The 10,108-nt window shown below is 35.9% G+C and overlaps 1 pseudogene; it reads right to left on the bottom strand.

Moving 5' to 3' along the window:
• Positions 1–7,561: 7,561 nt before the first annotated feature.
• On the bottom strand, positions 7,562–8,855 carry LOC101589994 (annotated as a pseudogene).
• Between the last annotated feature and the right edge of the window lie 1,253 nt (positions 8,856–10,108).

Genomic DNA, 10,108 nt, shown 5'->3' with positions numbered 1-10,108 from the left:
TTTTTAAATCCATTTCCCTTATTGTACAACTCCTACCCTCTCTCACATTTCCTTAAATTCCTTTCACCATTTTGTTCTTTTTTTTTTCTTTCTGTGGTACCTGGAATTGAACTCAGGGCCATGAGCTTGCCAGGCAAGTGTCCATTCTGAGCTATCTCCCCAGGCCCTCATCATTTTGTTCTTATTGATAGTGTTACTCCTATGCCATGTTCATGAAATCAAAAGTTTATCTTTGCTGAGGTTATTAGGCTCCTGCACAGTACATAGATTTATTCTGCCTAATTGTACTTCCCCTGCACCTGTCTTTTCACCCTAGGTTTCTGTTTGTAAGAAATGTATCTCCTTGAATAAAGTAGTTAACAATGACTTTTATATCATTGAGGTTATAGACTCAATCATTTTCTATTTCATTTGACATTTTTAAATTAACCTCTTTGTAAATTTTACTTATATACCCATAACAGAGTTCCAGTTGCTTTTCACATTGGGCATTGCCATCTCATAATCCTTCAAATGTTTTAAATTTGAAGATTTGTACATGCTCTTTGTACTATGAATTTTGACAGTGCATAGATGTGATTGTCCACAAGTATGCTGTGGTATACCACAGTCTCACCATCTTAAACACTTCCCTGTGCTTCACCAAACAATACTCTTCCCATCTTACCAGACTCTGGAAATCAATGACATTTTTGTCATCACTATTGTTTTGTCTTTTTCAAATATAACATTGAAATCACAATAGGTACCTTTGATAGACATTCTTTAAGTGCATTAGATTTATCCAGTTCTTATTGTTAATAGTTTCTTAAATGTTGTAGTTCAAATATTTCACTATAGAGATGTAACATAGTTTTTTTCTTTTATTCACCTATTGAAGTATTATGATATACTAACAAAAATTCTCAGTAAAATTCCAGAAGATAAATTGTAAGTATTGACAAACTCATGAAAAAGTTTACATGGAATGGCAAAAGGCCTAAAAATAAAACATGATAGTGAAGAACAGCAATTTAGAGGAATCACATGACCTTATTTCAACAACTACTTTAATAAAGACCAGAATGGTACTTAGAAAAAAAAAAAAAGTACATACATGGGTTGAAAAAAATGAATAAAGGGGGGGGGCCTGGCCCTAGCTCAGTCCTTTAAGTGGCTGCTTCCACAAAAATGAATAAAGGGTGAAGAGAGCCAGATAATTTTTAAAGAACATCCAGGACAACTCTATGTAGAAAAATAATCTTTTTTGTAAAGTTTGCTTGAAAAATTGAGCTTTCATTCACGGCACAAAAATGATCCTAAACATAGACTTAATAACTTTGAAACAATACCATAATTAGTCTAAGTTAATTAGGCCTAAATATAAAAATAGAACTATAATATTCTAGAATAAAATACAAGAGAAAGTGTATGTAATGTTGAGGTTGGTGAGAAATTTTAAATAAACCATAAATATACAACTTATGAAGGAAATGTTTGATAAGGTGGATTTCATAGTGGGGATTGAACTCAGAACCCTGTGCTTGCCAGGCAAGCACTTATTCTACTGAGCTATCTCCCCAGCCCCAGATTTTATTAAAGATAAAATTCTACTTTCCCTGAAAGTCACAGCCAAAAGTATGAATGAGGAAACCACAACCTGAGTGAAACTGTTTGCAAAACACACATTTGATGTCCAAAATACATGAAGATGTCTTAAACTAGGCAATAAGAGTACAAACACCTCATTTGCTGAATGGGCCAGATGTTTCAATAGACACCTAATGCAGCCAGGTGACAAGAGTTGCCCAGCATAACTTTTGAATGTATGGAATGATGTCATGTTATTACACATCTACTAGAAATGCTAAGATCAAAACTAAAATCTGGAAGATGCCTATACATAGTAAGAAGAAAATTCATTCACTGCTGGTTAGAACACAAAGTGGAACACCACTTTAGAAGACTATTTTTCAATTTCTTTTAAAGCTGAATACAGTCTTCCTGTTGAATCTAGAAGCAATTGTGTTGTCAAATAAAATTTTAATTAATTTTAAAACATATCCTTGAAAAAAGTTTTATAATCTTTCTGTCTCCCTATCTCTGTCTATCTCTTTCTCCTGTGTATACATGCAAATATATTATTTTTATTTCACATAGATATGGGTAGTTGAGTCAAACTTTGTTCTAGTCACTAAAATAGGAACACTTCCAATATGCACCCTTTATTTTACTTTATTATTTAATTCTGTTGTGGGCTTGGGAATGAGATTGGTAGAAATGAGTTCATGAACTTGTTTTGGAGAAGTGAAGTCTCAAATGATACAGCTAAGAAAGTGTTGAGTATTCACAGCTCTGAGACGGAAGGGATGTCTAAATGCATGGCAAGTTTGACATCACGTCTCTTGCTGATAATATCTGAGCGTGCTGAACATGCTTGATACAGACACCCATAAACACTATTTGCAGAAATAATTATTCTGGGCATACCAAGTTGGAGAAAGTTAACTTAAGGGAATCGATACTACCAATATTTATAAATGTTAAGGTTTCTATGAAGAAATACAGTCCATTTACAGTGAAAGAGTTGAAAAGTAAGTAATTCATTTAATTCATTTACCTCTTTCATCTCAATTTTGCTTATTAAGAAAATTTTATATACTTCTTTTGAATTACAAGTGATTTTTCTTCAGTATTTTCCATACTTCTAATGTCAGATATGACAATACACTCAAATCATATCTTCCTATGTAGTTCTAAACTAATTTTGTGATGAGACAATAAATAACAAGTGATTAAAAATCATTTCTGTATTTTCTTTTCTTTACAGGAAATGTATTAGTACACACAACAAGTAAGAATAAGAATAGTTAGAAATAGCTTATATTGGTTTTGAACAGCTACCTTTACTTTTTGAGGAGAATTTATCGTTTATGTCATAGAAATGTGACCCTGAAAAAGTACTAGAAAATAATATACTTAATACTCATTTAACAGACATTAAAAAATAACAACTGCATAATGAACTGTGAATGATTTTCCTAAAAATGTGGAGTTTTACATGGGAAAAGATAGAACAAATAAACTTGAACTTCTAATGGCATTCTTGTTTCATAAAGCTCAATAATTTTAACGTGCATACAATTTTCTCTGTGTAACTTCACACTTTGAACAGAATTTATTTTTCCATATGGTGATAAGGAATCCATTTCCTCTTTTAACAGATGTGCAGAATTATAATGAATCTTCAAGAGACCATCCTGCTACATATATTACTACCCCTACAGGGGTCCAAGCAAGAATTGACTTTAAATGCAAGTAATATAGGACAGCTACTTGCATGGTCATTAGAGCTGTCCAGATTTCAAATAAAAAATTAATAGAAATTTAAAATAAAAGCAAGGAAAGACATCTTTTTAAATTCTTTTAAATATCTTTGAAATGCAATTGACCTCAATAGTATTATAATTATTCCTGGGAAATATAAATTAGTGTGCTTTAGAGATGGTGCCGTCTTACTGGGAATCTATCAGTGCATTTAATCTTGCGTTCCTCTTTGTGCTTCCCCAGTAGACATGAGGAAGAAACATAAAGAAAGCAGTCTCTGCCTTCAAGGGGCTCTGAAGATTGTGGGGTGAAAAGACAGTGGATAAAGTTTCATGTTCTATGTCATCAGCTATCATTGTGTAGATGTTGTTGAGATACAAAGAAGGTAGCACAGTTCTGACTCTGTGCGTGTGTGTGTGTGTGTGTGTGTGTGTGTGTGTGTGTTAGATATTTGTTATACACTCTTTCCAGGTTTTAGCAATAATAAAACATAAATTTTAATCTTTACCTGCCTCACTCCACCATCCTGTGATTGTGTGCAGATATGAGGGAATATGGGGTTATGAAAGATCTCAAAACATCCAAAGATAAATACTGTTTCTTCAGTGTGCATTAAACCTTTCCAAAATTGAAATATTTGTGACTTAATATACAAAATTCGTATAGTTAGATGCAACTTTAATTACATCTTTGAATTATTTCTGATTTTTTTCAAGAGAATTGTTTCTAGGGTTATACAAAAACATCTTTGAGGGCCAGCCAAATAGCTCAGCAGATTAAAGCACCTTCAAGCAGGCTCAGGGACTGGGGGTTTGACTCCCAGGACTGCTGCTCCAGCCCTACCCTGGGACGTACTGAGATGGCAATTGAGACTGGGCGTGGTGGTGCACACCTGTAATCTCAGCTCTTGGGAGGTTGTAAACAGGTGGGTTGCTACAAGTCCAATTTAGTAGTTAGTCCCTGAGCACCCTGTAGACCCTTCCCTAAAATACAAAAAAATATCTTTGATCCTTGAGATGATTTTCCAAAAGGAAAAAAAAAAAAAAAGGAAAACTGCCAAGTTGAATACTAAGGTGAATTACATTATCATTGAACATCCAAATCATTTCATGAATTGTTAACTTGAAATTCCTTTTCCTTTCCTTTGTTATTTTTCTTTCTTCCTCTTCTTTTTGAAATATTATGCATTTTGAAATTTCTCAGATATTTACTACTAGTTTGCTAAGATGTATGTAACTTAATTGATTTGCATGACAAGATCACAGGATTCTGAGGTTGTTTACTGTACTCAGAAAAGTATTTTTCTTTTCCCAAAGATATTTTGTGTGTTTCTTCTTATTACATTCATTTTTATTGTAAATGAATGATCTCTTGTTTTGGATGGAAATGCATTCTGAGAGAATACTAATGTGCATCAAACCAGGGAGGAGAAACAGAAGTGGTTTCCGAAGCAATTTAAAAGCATGCCTTCTTTGTCATGCAATATATTCTAATGAAACTATGTCAGTAACTGTTTTCTAAACCTATGATTTAATAACCAATATGGAAGAAAAAGGGGTATTTTATGAATAAATATTGTGTTCTTTTAAGTCTTCAAACTATATTTCAATATGCTTGATTGAACGTTATTAGCAATATTGACATTTATTTGCAAGTTTCTTTCCTATGCTACTTCTCTTTTCTCTGTCCCAAATTTATTCTAATTCATAGATAAAAGTTTCAATAAAATGTCATAGATTCCCTCTCAGTGATTTCCTGCCATATAACACACACAGGGGACATTACCAGTAACTGAACTATGATGTCCGTTGAAGTTGCAAGCAGACAGTTCTGTCTCAGCCTGAAGACTCCCTGTCTGTCCAGAAAGCTCTGAAAACTGAAGGGCACAACACATAGTTTCAGCAAAGGTCAAGACTCGATCTGCAGATTTCCCATAAATCTTATTTCCCTTCTAGCTTTACAGAAGAGCTGAAATAAAATGTATTGTCTACTGTGTAGCTCATCTTTTCTATCTTTACCCTGAAAAATAATAAAAACACAAAGAAATGTTGATGTGCCCCTTTTCTATATAATAGAAAATATTAGGGACAGTATTACATTGTTTTCCTCCCCTTATACTTTAATTAATACTGTAGATATATTTTGAGCTTGGCAATATGCTAGAATGTAGACCTAAAAACTGCTTTTGTGTCTTTCAGGAGGTCAAATCTAATATTAACATAAATACACATGAAGAGTCATTGAATTAATTTACAATAATTTAACATGTTATAGCAATACTACCTGAGAGCACCCTTCATTAGTGTGGTGGTGGGGACTGAATCACAGCTTTGCACACACCAAGTGCCCACTCTGCTACTGAGCTCCACCAGCAGTTCTGAGGAGAGGCTTAGTACTTCACACATACAGACTCATAATTTAATCCTTCCAGGAAACAGGAATCTGAATAATTCGCACTAAGATCTTCCTCTAATAATTGAAAGTAACTCACTAGTGTTTCAGGAAATTGAATTAAACTATGGTGCCCACAGGAGTTACTGGGAACTGTCCTGCTGTCTTGGCTTCGACACCTTGGCCATTCCATGGTTCTGATCCTAGATGATCCACAGGGCTCAGTTGTTGGAGAGCATTTGATTTTCCTCCCAGGACCTGTATCGACTTTGCATTCTCATAAGGGTAGTATCTGAATCAACCCTAAAATAGACTAGTTGTACTCAGAAATTATCTTAGTCTGCTTCTGACAGAAACTATACTAGTATAATTGTCCACTTGCTTTGGAATCATTGTATGTTTAATTAATCAGAGGAGAGTTAGTGTTTGAGGAGGTTCTGAGATGTGAGCACATAATTGCTGGCATGGGGCCGACTGCGCAGGAGAGGGAAATTTAAAATATGAAGGGAGCTCCCCTCAAATGTAAGTCAGGGAAATGATTTATTTTGATGCACTATCCTAGCTACTTTTCATTCATTAATGGGACAAAAATACCCAAAACCCAAAATGAAAGAAATAAAGGTTTATTTAGCACATAGTTTTTGTTGGTTTCAGTCCACACTTGGCTGGCTTCAAGGCAGAGGAGCTCAGAGCAGCCATTCATGGTGGCAGAAAACAGCAAAGAGCAAAGGGAGGAGCAGCTGCTTTTGCTTCTCCCTTCCTTCCAGGATGACTGGGAAGATCAGAGTTCCTCCGAGGAAGTGAAACACTCTATCTTTCCTTATTTCCCTTGTTATACCCTTTTTGTGCTGAGTCACTTTATGGTGGGTCCTCTATGTCCTAGGAAGGGCCTGCTATGCAGTAGAGAGGGGCCTCTGTGCCCTAAGGTGTGGAATTGCTGAGCCAACTTAATTAAGAGTTTAACTTTTCATGTTAACACAATGTATCAACCCCTACATGCACATTTTGCACATGTAACTTTAGTTGAAAGATAGATTGAAGTCATACATGAATATATATACACACACATGCACATACACACATACACACACATACAAATAGTAGAACTATAATGATGACTGATCTATGGATCCAATTTCCTCTAAGAAAAAAATAAAAACTATTATTAGACATCCTGTAAATAGACCAAAAATATTGTGAATTTGGTGGTGCATGCATAATCACAATTCTTGAGAGGCTAACTGCAATTCAAGACTGGGCTTAATTGTAAAATGAGACTCTGTCTCAAAATCGCTTGAATAAAGTGTTTGTAACAGGCACATGGAGCTGTAGAGAAAATAACATCACTCAGGAGATTGTTTATTTCTCTTTAATATTTCTGTAGCTAGCATTCTCTTCTGACATGTTAAGAGATTATAAGAGGTAGAACTGAACACCCCTTGGTTCTACTAGAGTCTAAAAAGTTTGTATTCCTTTTTTTCCCCCAGTGGTGTTTCCATCTTTATTGAACCCACCAGCTAAATGATTCCCACTGTGTGCTACATCACTTACACATCTTCAATGGCTTTGCAATCTTCTATATGGCATTGAAGGTCCCCAAAAGTTCTCAGGTGTATTCAATACACTGTTTTGCATTTCCAGGCAACCACCCTACTGAAGCAAAGCCATCTCTCTCCCTGCCTCTGGAGAACACCTTCTAGCTCCTGAGGATGGGCTATCACATTTTCAACAACATAAGTGAGTGCTTTATAAGTTCAGAAGCATGACTCACAGAGGAACAGAGTTTAACACTTCAGTGAGGAACTGAAGAACAATTCAAATACGAAGAGGCTCAGGAGGCAGAAAATGCTTGGAGAGGCCGTCCTCAGAAATTGATCTGAAATACCATTTCACTTATATCCACATCATGTTCCTGGTTCAGTTTCTTGAATTCCACCAGTTGGAAGAAGATGTGTTCAAGGCTATGTTTGGCATCCTGTTGCTCCTTTGGTAGACTGCTGGTTATTGCAAGAATGTCACCACACTTCCTGACATAGAATTCCAGGTCTTCTTCAGTAGTCTTGTTGTTCATCTGAGCAAGTCATGCCTTCTCGGAAGAAAATGTCTCCTCGAAGTCTAACAGTTCTAGAGGAGGAGGCAGCAACTCCCAGAAGCTGGGAGGAAACACAGAAGGCTGCAGGACAGGCAGCAGTGTCTCAATTTTCAGGCTGGATGAGCTGGAGTGGTTCATGTTTCACATTTAGCTGCTCACAAGCCTTGATATCCTTAAGGAGGGAAGTGGTCTCCAGCTGGTACATAGACAAATAAAAGGGTGGTAAAGTCACATGGCTTCTCGTCGCCCTCCTGGAGACACACTTGTCACCATTCTGACGGTGTGGCAGTATCGGGCAGCATCATGCAATCAGAGATCCCTGGGTCCTCAGCATCAGTCTGGTCCAGGTATATATCTCCTGTTGTGAGCCACTGGAAAACAATATTCATTTACTGTTTTCTTCTTTTTTCAAATACTGGTCACTGAACATGTGACAGGAGTCAAGCACTGCCAGCCTCCCCCCTTGGTACTTTGAGTGATAGAAAGCCAGGATAAGTCTGTTAAATGGGAAGCAGCCTGAGCATGTGGACAGAACAGCCACTGCTGGTTTCATGACACTCAGTGTGACACCCAAAGGGTAAACTAAGGTGAGGGCCTGGCCATTGTTTCCACTGCTGTCCTTATCAAAGATTCTAGGCACAGCCTTTCCTGTAGCTCGGCTATTCTCCCCTGGAAACCAGAGCTTCCTTAGGATGAAAAATACTTGTGATACACATTTCTAACCACAGTAGCATTATTAACCATGATTCCATATTCTTCTAGTAGGAAGTTCATATTGGTGTCAAATCTGGATTCTCCACCTTCTCCGAGGATCACAAGGCTGTCTCTGCCACTGTCAAGATACTTCTTTAGGAATTCAAACTCAGCTGCAGTAAATTTTTCCCTTGGTCCGGCTGTGATCCATAGTTTCACTCTAATTATCTTCTCAGATGTGATTTCATCTTTTAAACTCTCAATCTTCCAATTACTCCAGTCTCTTCTGCATGGATTTATAGCCATGGTTGATGGTAAATAACTCCTTTTCACATATATTGAAAAGAATGGTGCTCCAAACATCCTTCTCCATGGTTTCCTGAGGCCCAGTGACCACCATCTTCATCTGACATCTCCCAGAATCCTAAGAGTTTATATTTTGCTTGATGGAGTACCTCCTAAACGACAGGCCAGAGCCATTTTTATTTTTACTTTAAGGTTAATTCTCTGTAGGCACTTAATCTGTACTTATGCTTTTTGGAAATAAACTTCCAAATAAAATAGCCTGAAAAATAAAAATAAAAATAGCTAATTTGAAAATCTCTTTTGGAAAACAGACGATTTAAAACCAGTTCTGTACCCAAGTCAAAAATGGAAATTTAATGTATACCTGTATTTAAGACACAAAAAAATAAAATACATATTGAAAAGTTTCTGAGAGCCAAGAGGAAGATGAGTCAATGGAAAAATAAAATGAGAGGTCAGTAGCTCCAAAAAAGCACAAAAATCATCAGATAAGATGAACGCTAATAAAAATACATTGAATTTTGATATTGCAGTGCCAAACACATTCTGTAATTTTTCTTTCTCTCTTTTGTATTTAGTACAGGTTGACAGGGTCTCACTATGCCATGCTTTATTGTTTATTTTTTGCAGATCTATATTCTACTTAGTGAATAGAATATAAAGTGCTTATCTAATCTCATTTGAATAAATGTGTACAATTTTGATGGAAATATGTTGATAATGCCCAGTTTCGAGCTCTTGAAAATAAATTCTGCTATAGAATGCACAATCAATCTAGTAAGAATCCAAAAAAAACACACACACACAGACACAGACACAGACACAGACACACACACACACACACACACACACACACACACCCATATACTCTTCACAATTTCTTAACATACGTCACAAAAATGTACAACAAAAGCAAAAAACTAGATGCAAGGAAAATTAGCATGAGAACTTACCCAGTTATGATTTCTAAGATTTCTTGCTCTCCAGCTCAGCTTTCAGAAGTCATAAAAATTGTCTACTTTTAAGACAAATAATTGTATTTTTTATGTCAATCATAGCCTTCCCAAGGACTCCACAATTAATTTTCTTTGTAAAGTTCACTGTTTAAACATCTCCCTATGATTCACATCCCCAGATAATATCTGTTTTTATATAACATAAGAGAAAATACAAATTGTTTTTGTCAAAGTGCTTATGCTTGTGCAAATAACTTGAGGCCTTTAGTGCCAGGTTTATTCTTTTGCTTGAAAATATTTTCCTAAATTTTCATTTATTTGAATGCTTTTACTATATCATATGACTTTTCTTCCTTCCTCTGGT

The sequence above is a fragment of the Octodon degus genome, unplaced genomic scaffold, assembly GCF_000260255.1.
Source record: "Octodon degus isolate 3935 unplaced genomic scaffold, OctDeg1.0 scaffold00118, whole genome shotgun sequence".
Lineage (NCBI taxonomy): Eukaryota > Metazoa > Chordata > Mammalia > Rodentia > Octodontidae > Octodon > Octodon degus.
Note: the sequence above shows the minus strand (reverse complement) of the source record. Positions and strands in the feature narration are given on the sequence as shown.